The sequence below is a fragment of the Equus quagga genome, chromosome 10 (genome assembly GCF_021613505.1).
Source record: "Equus quagga isolate Etosha38 chromosome 10, UCLA_HA_Equagga_1.0, whole genome shotgun sequence".
In the NCBI taxonomy this organism is placed as follows: domain Eukaryota; kingdom Metazoa; phylum Chordata; class Mammalia; order Perissodactyla; family Equidae; genus Equus; species Equus quagga.
The window spans coordinates 25,804,746-25,819,306 of record NC_060276.1 but is presented as its reverse complement, the minus strand read 5'-3'; positions in this window follow the sequence as shown (position 1 = coordinate 25,819,306).

Here is a 14,561-nt window from a genome sequence, read left to right as displayed (position 1 = left end):
TGATAGCCAACATGGTAATAAATTTAAAACTCATGTGGCTCTGGCTGGTAGAATTGTGGGTGATTTTTAAAAATATTTTTTGGTTATTTGTATCTTCTAATTTTGGTAAATTAAAATATATTGCTTACATAACTTTTTTAAATGTAAAAAATAATGTGCCACCATATTATCAAATTATAGATCAGAAGATTTTGAAAGCATTAAAGGCCCTAAAAATATCCTCTGCTTCATCCTCCTACCTTTAGGCAGCGCTGAGTCAAATTTACTAGCATGGTAGCCCTTGGGCTTACAAAGTATTTCATTGTTTAAACCCCTTTATTTTACCAATGAGACAACAAAGACCCAGGGCAGATAAATACTTTGCTCCCAGGCACATAGGTAGTTGATAGCAGAGACTAAGAAGGTTAATGTAAACTTGATACCACCACCATTTTATCTTTTTCCTACTTTCCCTGCCTCTGCAAACCACTTACCACCACCTTCCTTCCTATGACTCCACCTTCCTCAGGGTATATGTTTGATGAATTCTTCTATAGACAAGTGATTTGAAAATGATATAGCCGTGAGAACACACTGTTTGGAAAATGTTCTATGTATCAGCCCCATCCATATACATAAGCAGCTTACATCACATGTTGTACAGACAAAGGCACCCCTCCCCTCCAAAGAACCCTGACTGAAAAATTACCCACATCATTCTGTCACAGTGCCTGAAATCCTCATCCTGTCATGCTTGTAGAGCCATAGATGCAATACTCAATCAGTCATTTATAAGGAGTTTATTGAAAACAAACTATATGAAAGGAACTAGTTGTAGGATATGGGGATACAGAGGTGAACAAGCCCTGACCCTTCCCCTTAAGGAGCTGGTAAAACAGCTGTGAAGAAAAGCAAATAAACAGACTATTAAGAATTATAATAGAGAAATAGATCCTGTGAGAATGCAGAGTAAAGGCACCTAACTCAGTAGGATATACTCAGGGAAGACTTCTTGGAGGAATTGACATCTATGCTATATGTTAAAGGATAAATAGGAAAATAAAGTGGGGAGAATTGAGAGAGGCATCCTTAGCAGAGGAAATGTGTAAAGGTTCAGACACGTTAGAGCACACAGTTCATTGAGGAACTGAAAATAGTTCAGCATATCTAAGGAAGTGCATGACATATTGGAGTAGTGAGAGATGAGGATGGAAAGGTAAACAGGGATCAAGTAATAAAGGGCCTGTGGACCATGCTAAGGAGTTTGGACTCTCTCTAAAGCTACCTATAGTCACTGAATGATTTTAAATAGGAGGATGTATTAGAATTGGGTTCATAGCATTATATTATCTGGAAGGGCCTCCATATTAGCATGAGTGATTACTAGCCAGGACCTGGTCACTAAAAGAATGAGAACAGAATTAGGTCCAGGTCAGGTACACTGAATCCTAACCAGAATTGGGTAATGGTAAATCCTGTCCATCCTAGGACTTTGGAATACGCAGGCTCATGTCTTTAGAATAAACTCAAATCCCTCTTAATGGTATGTCTCCTTTCTCTGTTTGCCCTACCTTCTTTCTTTCTCCACTTTCAGTCCTGATAGCAAGCAAGCAAGCAGGACTTCACAAATGGGGACTTTACCAGACATATTTATTACTTTATGCTAATATAGCCTGATATCAAAGAGTAGACCACTTATAATGTCAGCTTGGCTCAACCTTCGATTACACTGTCCCCATTAGTTGCTTTCTCAGTTACATATTGGATTAATTACCTAGAAAGACAGCCTACTCTTAGTAAAAATGTAGTCTCTCCCATGCAGAGCTTAAATACATCCCATGAGACAGAGTAGAGAACCATTTGGGCATAGATGTTTAAAGTATGTGTTTACTCTCCAACCTTTACGTCTAATTAGCAATCAGCAGGGCATAACCAGTGATAGAACCTCTGCTAGCCCCCTTTCAGCCATTGACATAGCCTTTGGGTAGTAGTCAGGCTGAAAATAATACCACTTGCGTTAATATTTAATTCTGGTTTCCATCTGGAAGAGCTATAAAAACTGCAGAGGGTTAGCAATTGTAGGAAGGAAGAAAAGAGCTCAGCTTTCAAATGTACTAAAGGTGCCCCTGATTTGAGAGAAATGGTATTCCAGTGTTCAGAGAAATTGCAGATGAGTAATTTGAGTGAGGGCAATTTCTATCTAATTAGCTAAGGAAGACTGTGGCATAAACACAATATTTTATTGTATTACTTGCCATAGCTTGCTGCCACTCATTCACATGTAATACATGTTAAGAAAAAGATCTCCATCTTCTAACAGAGTGCTTCAGAAAAGTAGTGAATTGTAATTAAGTGCTTAAAAGTAACTGGACTGGTGCCACTTTGAAGTGCCATGGCAGAAATGGTACCTGGAACCAGTTCTTTCAGTACCTCAACAAGTGACCTTGAGGAAGTTTCTTAGAATCTCTATAGACCTTTTTTTCTTCTCTTAGGAAATTTTGAAATTATTTAAAGATGAGACAACTATTAAAATGTTAAATATATGTATACAATGTGTGGGTGAGGGTCTGGGTATGAGTGAATCATTGAGTGAATCATAAAACTTGAGAGCTGGAAGGGATCTTAATGTTCATTAATCCAACCTACTCTTTTTACAGATTAGAAATTTGAGTCCATGGAGAGAAAGTGACTCGCCCAATGTCAATTTTCCACTGAGAGCCACCTCTCACTCAGTTTGACTTCTACTCCCACTGACCACTTTGCTTCATGTTAGTTAGAAAAGGGATAGATAAGAGAAACTTGGTAGGAGAAAAGTGAGGCAGAGAAGGCAAAACTTTTGGGCCTGGACAACAGATAATGGTGCTAGCAATTAGAAATAATGTTGGCACTCAGTGTGATACGTAATGATATTATAGTGAAGGAACCCAAGAAACCAGAACTTTGACTCAGACCACTGCCAATCCCTCCTTAAAATTGCCACATGCAACAAGGGGGAACAAGGAACCATGACAGTGGAAGGCGAAGTAGTATTTGCTGGGGCTTTTGCCACAAATCCCACTGCAGAAAATTCTGAGTTAGGCTAGATCACATAGAATGCTCCATTTTGCATAATAGTTAAGCTTTTGACCAAATCAGACCATGCATCTTGCTCTATAGAATTTGATCACTTCATAACACTTCTACTGCCACCACTCTGGTTGAAGTCACTATCACCTCTCACGATAGTTATTGCAGTAGTTTCTTAACTGGTCTCTTTGTTTCCACTCTTGCCTTCTATAATCTGTTCTTAACAACAGTCAATGATTCCGTTAAAATGTAAGCCAGATTATGTCATATTCCTACTTAAAACCCGCCAAACTCATTGCAGTGGCCGTCAAGTCCCATCACATCATCTCCTTCCCTGTTATCTCTCTGCCTCATCTGCTATTCTCCACCCAATCATTGCTCCAGTCACACTGGCTTCTGGACTGTTCCTTGAACTACACCAAACCACTTGGCTCCTCAGGACCTTTTCTTTTGTTGTTTCCTCTGTCTGAAATGCTCTTCCTACAGATAAGTGCTTACTAAACAAGGATTTCTATTCAAATGTCACTTAGAGAGTTCTTTCTCGATCTCTATAAAAGTGACATCCACCCACCCCTTCCCATCTCTAGCACTCCCTTACCCTGCTGTATTGTTCTTCATCTCGCTTCTTACCATCTTTCTGTCTCCTCCACTAGAATGTAAATGCCATAAGGGACTTCAGTGTTTTTTGTTTTGTTTTGTTTTTTCTTCACTGATGTATCTTAATGCTAAAACAAGGCCTGGCATACAGTAGACATGCAATAAATATTTGTTGAAGGTATGATTGAATAAACACTTAAAATGCCACCTATGTTTATATGACAGGCATGGTGACAAGTACTGTGCATTCATTGTCTGAATTCTTACACATACAAAAATAACACTAGGAAGCTACTGCTAGTTATCTCATTTCTGGATAAGAAACCAGAGAGGTTAAGTAATTTCTCTAAGGCCACAGAGCTAGTTGTAGCACAGCTAGGATTCATTAAAATCCAAGTATGGCTGACTCCCAGAATCCATGTGCCTAGCCACCTTGAAATACTGCCTTATTAGTTCCAATCTAAACCTCAATTTGCTTACCCTTTCTGCTTTCTTTCTCACTCTGTTTTATGGGAATAATTGACTTTGAATATATGTCACTATCCAGGAAAAAGCCTCTCCCTGCCTACTGATTATCCGTCCAGGAAGTAATGAGATTCCAAGCAGGGCATCATTCAGTTTCAACAAATGACCCTAAATGCTGATGAGTTAGCATGGAAAAGGGTACAAGTGCTGGGAGTGTGTGGCACTCAGAGGCCTGCCCAGCAGACTGGCCCTGTGTGATTTTGGTGCTTACCTGAAGCTCTGTATACCAGAGAGCTTTTGAATGTCCTGGGAGTTGGAACATAAACAGCCACAGAAAGCACTGAGTTTGGGTCATAAATTTCAAATTCGCGAGTCAAACTGTCACCTCACTGAACACGATACTTGTATCAGTCTGGGTGCCTGTTGACAATGATATCTTCTTGAGGAGGAAGAAATCAGGCAAGAAATTATCTAATCCAGACAAGCCACCCATAGACTCTAGGAAGAAGATGTGAATTTATCTGTATCTGGAGCTTTATCAAGAGCATTGGGGGGATATAGAATGACTGCTGCATACAACAATAATAATTACTTATTTATTGCTCCTACCCTTGAAAGTTTTCAAAGTGCCTTAATCTGTATTATCTTGGCTTAAGCTTTTAACAGCTGCTTAATAAATGCAGATGAAAGAACTGAGTTCCTGAGTGTGATGGCTAGTAAGTGGCACAGCCTGGATTAGTACCCGGATCTTCTAACTTCTAGTCCAGTGTTCTCTTCTCCATATCACACAACATTCCTAATAATTCCTCTGTGGAATCTTTGCAGTAATTATACACTGGTTCCAGGCATATTCAAGTTTGATAATCATCAAGTGCTATCAAAGTTTGCTCAACAGACATGACATAGGTACACTCAACAGGAGTGATAGTAGTAGTACTGCAACGCCTCCTGTCCCCAATTTTTGCTTCTACCAGTCTGACTCAAGACCTTATGTTTCCTTATTCAGTTAAGCCCTTGGAGGAGAACCAGGCGAAACAGACAGTAACTCTATATTATAAATCAATATAACCAGTTAGTTTCAGTATCCCAGCAATATCTTAAAGAATGGGCCATTGGGGGTCACCCTGTGGCAGAGTGGTTAAGTTCGCATGCTCCGCTTCAGCGGCCCAGGGTTTCACCAGTTCAGATCCCGGGCATGGACATGGCACTGCTCATCAGGCCATGTTGAGGCAGCATCCTACACAGAACAACCAGAGGCACTCACAACTAGAATATACAACTATGTACTGGGGTGCTTTAGAGAGAAGAAAAAAGATTTAAAAGAAAAAAAGAATGGGCCCTTGGACAGATACATTTTAATGGGAGACAGGGGATTAAAAGGGGGAGAGACAGGACAGCTTTGAATAAAGAGCCTCAGTCAAAGAGTCTAGGTATCCAGAGAACAATATGGGAACACACACACAATACCTAGAGTAGGAAAGGCAGAATGTATGATAGGATGAGGGCTGCAGGGAGTGAGGAACAAGAGGGGCAGAAAGCAAAAGGTTCTAGGTTTTCAAACCATGACTGACCAACTTTGCTTTGGGCTAGGTTTGATGGGGAAAAAGTTCTATTTGATGCAAAACAAATTAAAATAAGTCTGCAAAGACAAAATCCTGTTTGTAAATACCACAGAAAAAAGGGAAAGAAGCAAAAAAGACTTAGCTTTCCAATGTACTCCAGTTTGTTACCCAGAGAAGATGGAACTGGTTTTCTAGAAAACTAATGAGCTACTAAATGGAGGGTGTAAACTGCAAATGATGCCAATCATGAATGTTAATGGGAAACTATGCTGCATGCTGGTTTTTTCATTCCATCCCTGAGTTAAATTTCTTTTAAAGATATATATGCATATGTATGTATATGAATATATGCATAAATGTGTGTGTGTGTATATATGAAAAATATATATGTATATGAAAGTTGTAAGGAATTTGTAAGAAAGCACTAAAACTTCTAGGGTTAAAAATGATAAAAAGAATATTTCAGGCAGTTATCTTCTTTAATTCTTTAAATGTTCCATGGTAATAACCATAATTTGGTCAGTAATTGCTGTAAGTCAAATAAAAAAGGAGCAAGAACTGTTCATTGATATTCATTTAAAGAAACATTTTAGACCATTTTGAATAACACATTTCCACTGTGTAATCTTTTAACTCTCATCTTGCAATACATATGGAATCCTATTCTGAAATAAAATGTATTTACCAATGAATTGGGAGAGGATGTTAAGAGAAATCATACCCCTAGTCATGCTAATCACTAGACCCTCTTCAAGGTATCCATCATGTCCAAATGTCTTTGAAATTAGAACTTTTAAAAGATATGCATTGTCCCCTTTAGTTTTAAGCAGAAATAACTTCTATGAAGTTTGTCATAATACAATAAGGCTGGTTGTTTTTCATATAGAAGGTTCATATAGAACCTTCTAGAGCTGGGATGGCACATAAGTTCTTTTTCATATGCCAATTTCAATTGTTTTGTGGTCACTGCCTGGGATGCTGCTAAGAAGAATTCTAAGGCTGTGTCTAGGCCCAGCCAGAAACAATCCCGTGGTTAATTTGTCATGTCCATGGCTGAAGGAGAAGGGAAGTGGTACTATAAGTGTCAAATATTTGCCATCTCTTCTCTAGAGATTATTTTCACCCTCTTATTCCTGATGACTAAAATTTGGATAGCAACTGCTTGTGGGTACTGGTAATTTCTGATGTAGTGCAGCGTATTCTTTGACTCTTCTCAGGGAGGTGTAAGTGAGAGGTGTGGAAGATAAATCATTGACCCACTATGTAAAAAGATAAGACAATTTGATATCTAGGCTTCATAATCCTTAAGGAAAAATATGACTGGAGCAAGATTAAGAGAAATAGAAAATCTATATACAAGGCAATTCATCAGTCTTATTAAAATTAACTACTTTGATATCCTTCTTAACTAAACTTTGACTTTTCTTTGGACTTGATTTAGTATGCTAAATTCTTTCTCCTGATACACTTATAGGCTTCGTGAAGAGGCTTCTGAGCCTAGTCACTTCTGTGGAGCAAAGGCAAGCAGTTTATATCTTTGATGCTAAACTCCATATCCACTGTCTTCCACTGCAGATGTTAATTGAGTACCCTGTGGCTTGCTTGATTCCTTACCCTGTCCTCAGATGATTACCTCTCATCATTTTGATTTTTGGTAAAATCTTAAACTGTTTTTCTCTATTTCTTCCATTCCTTGGTCTGCCCTTTTCCAGGTTGGGAACACAAAAGAAAGTGGAATCATCACACTGATTCTCTTTCTCAGGCTTCTCAAGATCTTATCCCTCTCCTTTCCACGTGCTTATGGTTACCCAGGCAACTAAATTACTGATATAGTTTATCTTCTATTCTTCTCCAGCTGATCCAGTCCCCAAATTTCTTTATTCCTCTGTCCTGTCTAATGACAGCCTCATCTACAAAGAAAATCTTTTTTTTAGCCGAACACTCCTTTTGGCAATATTTCTTCCTATAAATGCCAAATTATTCTGTAAAGAAAAATTACCATTATTCATAATTTTTAACATTTGAAATAACAGTTTTTAAGTACATTGACCATTTGCTTCCCAACCTAAATATCATTAGCATCAAGAAGATTGTGTCCTTGTGAATATCAACTGACACGCATTACCTGCTTTTGTTCTTTCTGACTGTTCCTTTTAAGCTCTCTCCAGCCATAGTCTAGCAGCCTAAATTGAAATGAATACCACGGCTACACAATATATCAAATGCCCAAAGTCCCACTTCCTTCTTTGGGATGCCAAAATGTTATATATTTTTAGCAAATGAGATTGCTAAGAAAAATGAGTACTGCATTATATTGCAGTTTATCCTTAATATAGCTAACATTCACCCAAGCAAATTATATAAATAAAAATTCTCATCAGATCCTAAGCTATTGAGAACAAATGTGCATTTTACTTTGTCCATTCATATAAGAACCTAACATTCTTGGGTAAGTCTGCTTTGCTTAATGTAGATTTCATGAGAGTGATTCTCAAATCCGTACTGCTGTTCTTGGCCTATTGTTTACAGCTCCTCCACAATCTGATTACTCCTGGAATGGCTTGCTTGCTAAGAGGCAATGCCCTCTTAATCAAAGATGAAGAAGATTCTGAGGACAGTCACATGGATTCCAGGCAATTAGAGAAGGTCTAAATCCAACCCTCAAGCTGTTTCTCAATGGGTAAAATAAGCATTCATATTGAAGAAAATTGAGGTTCTGTCTTAAAATATCTGTAAAATTTGCCTCTGTTCTACATGCATTTTTGTGTTTCTTAAGGAAAAGACAGTTAACAAGTAGGCATCATATAGCAGATCTCAATGACAGTGCAAAAGATGTTATAAATGCTACTACTGGCTTTTAAAGTGGAAATGTTTGCGAATTCTTTGCTTTTTAAAATAAATTAAAGTCAATTCAAGGTTTTCCCCTCTTTCTTTACTTGCATTTGGATATATGGGAAAGAAAGTAGAATTATAGTGAGGACTCAGGAATTCTGCATCTCCTATGTTTATTAGAGGGTTGTAAGTACAACTATCATTTGCTCTGTGTGGCGTGGTACAACAAAGTAATGAATACCACTGGTTGAGGGATATAAACTCTGGCCTAAGAGTTAGGAGTACTAGGTTCAAATCCTATCTCCATCACTTACCAGTGATGTGTCACTTCCCTTCTCAAGCTTTAATTTCCTAATCTGTAGCGTAAAGAATTACACAAGATTATTATTGGGAATTTTCTTTTTCATTTTTAGTTAACCTCAGGTGTGGTGCACAGAATTGAATTAATCATAAGCTTTGGTTCAACATATGCTCGCAAAGAAAAATATTAGATCCAATCTTCATAGGGTTTACAGTGAACCTCTCTTTTCTTTTACTCTGTCAAGAATATCTGTATCAATTTCAGAAGGGAATCAGTAATCCAGACAAATTGAATTCCTACATTATGGCACTAGTTTTATTTTTCAGCTTTATTGAGATGTAATTGACATATACCATTGTGTAAGTTTAAGGTGTTCATTGTGATGATTTGATACACATATATATTATAGAACACTTTACCACAAGAAGGTTAGTTAACCCATCCTTTACCACACATAATTATAATTCTGTTGTTCTGGTGGTGAGAACGTTAAAACTCCATTCTCATAGCAACTTTCAAGTATACAATACAGTATTGTAAACTATAGTCACCACGCTATACATGAAATCCCCAGAACTTGTTCGTTTTATAACTGAAAGTTTGTACCTGGTGACCAACATCTGCCCATTTCCCCAACCTCTTGACCCCTGGAAACCAACGTTCTACTCTCTGTTTCTATGAATTCTATGTTTTTAGACTCCACACATAAGTGAGATCATATGGTATTTGTCTTTCTTTGTGTGACTTATTTCATTTAGCATAATGTCCTCAAGGTCCATCCATGTTGTCACAAATGGCAAGATTTCCTTCTTTTTCATGACTGAATACTATATGTATCATGTATAAATATATATATTTTTTTCTGTATCCATTCATTAATGGACACTTAGGTTGTTCTTTCCATGTCTTGGCTATTGTGAATAATGCTGCAATGAACATGGGAGTACAGATATCTCTTCAAGATAGTGATTTCATCTTCTTCAGATATATACCCAGAAGTAGAATTGCTGGATCATATGGTAGTTCTACTTTTAATTTTTTGAGGAACCTTCACACTCTTTTCCAGTGTGACTATACCAATTTACATTCCCACCAACAGTACGCCAGGGTTCCCTTTTCTACACATTCTTGCCAGCATTTATTATCTCATCTTTTTGATAATAGCCATTCTAACATGTGGATATCTAATTGTGGTTTTGACTTGTGCTTCCCTGATGATTAATGATGTCGACATCTTTTCGTGTACTTCTTGGCCATTTTTATGTCTTCTTTGGAAAAACTTTTCAAGTCTTTTGTCCACTTTTTAATTGTATAGTTTGTTTTTTTGATATTGAGTTGCATGTGTTCCTCATATATTTTGGATATTAACTCCTTGTCAGATATATGCTTTGCAAATATTTTCCCATTCCATAGGTTGTCTTTTCAGTTTATTGTTTCTTTTGCTGTGCAGGAGCTTTTTAGTTTGATGTAGTCCCACTTGTTGATTTGTGCTATTATTGTTTGTGCTTTTGGTGTCATATCCAAAAATTCATTGCCAAGACCTAAGCCAAAGAGATGGCTATGTTTTCTTCTAGGAGTTTTATGATTTCAGGTCTTACCTTTAAGTTTTTAATTGGAGTTAATTTTTGTGGTGTAAGATAAAGGTCCAATTTCATTCTTTTGCATGTGGATATTCAATTTTCCCAACACTATTTATTGAAGAGGTGATCCTTTCCCCGTGAGCATTCTTGGCTCCCTTTTCAAATATTAGTTGACAATATATGCATAGGTTTATTTCTGGGCTCTAAATTCAGTTCCATTGGTCTGTGTGCCAGTTTTTATGACAGTATCATAATGTTTTGATTACTACAGCTTTGCAATATAGTTTGAAATCAGGAAGTGTGAGGCCTTCAGTTTTGTTGTTCTTTCTCAGGATTGATTTGGCTATTTGAGGTCTTTTGTGGTTCCATAAGAATTTTATGACTGCTTTTACTTATTCTATGAAAAATGTCATTGGAATTTTGATGGGGATTGCATTGAATCTATAGATGACTTGGGTAGTATGGACATTTTAACAATACTAACTCTTCTGATTTATGAACACTGGATATCTTTCCATTTATTTGTGTCTTTTTCAATTTCTTTCTTCAATGTCTTATAGTTTTCAGTGTATAGATCTTTCACTTCCTTTTTTAATTTATTCCTAAACATTTTATTATTTTTGATGCTATTTTAAATGAGATTATCTTATTTCTTTTCCAGATAGTTCATTGTCAGTGTATAAAAATGCAAAATCTTTTTATGTTAATTTTGTACCCCGAAACTTTACTGAATTTATTTATAGGTCTAACAGTTTTTTGGTGGGCTCGTTAGAATTTTCTCTATACAAGATGAGATCATCAGCAAACAGAGACAATTTTACTTCTTCCTTTTCAATTTGGATGCCTTTTATTTATTTTTCTTCCTAATTGATCTGGCTAAGACTTCAGTGCTATGTTGAATAGAAGCGGTGAGAGTGGGCACTCTTGTCTTATTCCTGATCTTAAATGGAAAGCTTTCAACCTTTCACCATTGAGTATGATGTTTGTTGTGGGTTTATAAGATATGCCCTTTATTATGTTGATGTATGTTCCTTATATATCCAATTTCTTGAGAGTTTTTATAATGAAGGGATGTTGAATTTTGTCAAATGCTTTTTCTGCATCTATTGAGATAATCAAATGATTTTTGTCTTTCATTCTATTAATATGGTGTAACACATTTATTGATTTGTGTATGTTAAGCCATCCTTGCATACCAGGAATAAATCTTACTTGATCACAGTGTATGATCCTTTTAATGTGCTGCTGAATTCAGTTTGCTAGTATTTTATTGACAATTTTTGCATCTATATTTATCAGGGATGTTAGCCTGTAGTTTTCTTTTCTTGTAGTATCCTTATCTGGCTTAGATATCAGGGTAATGCTGGCCTTGTAAAGTGAGTTTGGGAGTACTCCCTCCTCTTCACCTTTTTGGAAGTTTGAGAAAAATTGTTATTAATTCTTCTCTAAATATTTAGTAGAATTAATCCATGAAGTCATCTGGTACTGAGATTTTCTTTGTTGGGAGGTTCTTGATTACTGATTCGATCTCTTTACTTGTTATTTGTCTACTCAGATTTTCTATTTCTTCATGATTCAAACTTGGTAAGTTGCATGCGTCTAGGAATTTATCCATTTCTTTTAGGTTGTCCATTTTGTTGGCATATAATTGCTCATAGCAGTCTCTTATGATCTTTCGTATTTCTGTGGTATCTGTTGTAAAGTTTCCTTTCTCATTTGTAATTTTATTGATTTGAGTCCTCTCTCCTTTTTTGGTAAGTCTAGCTAAAGGTTTGTCAATTTTGTTTAACTTTTCAAAAAACCAACTCTTAGTTTTATTGATTTTTTCTATTGTTTTTGTATCCTGTATTTTATTTATTTCTGCTTAGATCTTTGTTATCTCCCTCCTTCTGCTAACTTTGCTCTTGTTCTTATAGTTCCTTGAAGTGTAAATTTAGGTAGTTTATAAGACATCTTTCTTTTTTCTTAATGTAAGAATTTATTCCTACAAGCTTCCCTCTTAGCACTGCTTTTGCTGAATACCATAAATTTTGATACATTGGTTCCATTTTCATTTGTTTTGATATATTTAAAATTTCCATTTTGATTTCATCTTTGACCCATTGATTAGTCAAGAATATGTTGTTTAATTTACACATATTTGTGCATTTTCCAAAAAATTGTTTTTTACTTTGATCTTGACACCACACTCTCCTATTTCACTGACTATTTATCTTCAATCTCCTTTGTTTGTTTTTCCTTGTGACAGAGACTGGCTAGATGTTCATTAAACCCATTTCCTCTTCTTTCTTGGCACACACTTTGACTACATTTCCCAGCCTCCCTGCAGTTCATTGTAGCCACATAAATGAGTTTTTGCTAATGGAAAATGAGCATGAGTTATTTGCTCATATTTCAAACCTGACCTGACCCATAAAGTACTCCTACTCATGGTCCTCCAAATTCATTCCTCTTCTACCAGCCTGATGCACTGTGATGAAGTTGAATGCTATGATTGTGACCTGGGAAACCAAGTAATTAAGGATAGTGGAATACGAGTTAGGTCACTGGATAAAAGCCCCCACCCTATCAGTAGCACCCATTTGGGAATTTATATAAGAAAGATATAAATTTCTATTTTCTTAAAACATTTAGCATTTGCTTATTAGAACAATTAATGTTTACTGAGCTAATGTGTACTTTATTTTTCTGACTCCTTAATGTTACATTGATCAGGCATTTGTCCCTGCACCTCTTATATTTTCTATCTATACTTCCCTCCTTTGGAAATCTCATCCAGGCTACAAGCTAATGGTTCACCAATTTACATCTCTAGCTTGGACCTCTTCCTTAAAATCAGACTTATATAAACGATTGTTTACCTGATATCTCTAATTGAATTTAAAACTTAATATGTCCAAAACTGAACCCATGATCATCCCCCTAAAACTTGTTCCTCCTACTCTGTCGCATCTCAGTTATTGGCCACTGAATTCTTCTACTCACAGGGCCAAAATTCTTGGAGTTATCCTTGACCCATCTCTTTCTTAACATCCTCAAATCAAATTTGGTTGAAAATCCTGATGGTTCTGCCTTCAAAATATATCCAGAATTCAATCGTTTCTCACCACCTCCATCACTGTTAATTAATCTCAAAATCATCACCTGTGACCTTGATTATTGCAGTAGTCTCCTAATTGGCCTCACAGCTTCCTCTCTTACTTCCCTTCAGTCTATTCATCACACAATAGGGTGATCCTCTTAAAATGTAATTTATGTATTATCAGTCCTTTGCTTAGAAACCTCCAATACCCTCTCATTTCACCCATATTAAAGGCCATCATCCTTACAATGGCCTATGAGGCTACTTAATCTGACCTTTGAACTTTTTTCCCACTACTGTCCACCCTTCTTGCTCTTCCAAGACCACAATGACCTCCTCACTCTTCCCTGAACATGCCAGTCACAGTCCTAATACAAGTCCCTTTGTACTTCCTATTCTAATTGCTTAAAATTTTCATTGCCTAAAATTTTCATTTGCAAGATATCACAATGTCAGAACAGTTAATTCCCTTATCTTCTTTAGGTCTTTACTCAAATGTAGGTTTCTCAATTAGCCTAATCTCACCACCCTATATAAAATTATAAATCCCCAACCTGCCCCCTACACACTCTTTATCCTTTCTCTGCTTTATTTTCCTCCATATCACTTGTCACCAACTAATATACTTTATATTTTACTTACTACTTATTTTGTTGTTATGTTCCACAAACTAGAATGTAAGCTCCATGAGAGCAGGACTCTTGCTTAGTGGTATAGTCTCAGCACCAAGTGCAAGCACACAGTAGGCTCACAACAAATATGAGTTAAATGGATGCATTTTGCATCACTGCTCTCTTAAATTCTTTCTATCAGAATCAAGCAGACCTTCCTCCACTATCCACAGATCCCTGTAGCAAATGGCAAGGCAAGAAACCATCCCCTTCTAGTGTCAGTAGCCTGTGTTTTCATGGCAGATATGAATCCTCCAGCCACTCACCAAAGTGGCTTAAACCACCTAATTTCCATGCCACTGGAGTTGCCATCTATCACACAGCTGTACTATTGTGCTACTCAGGCTGTAGCTGAAAGGTCTGTCCCCAGGGTCCCTTGGCCTGACAGAATCCATCTCCACTGACTTCTATTCAATATGTTGCCAG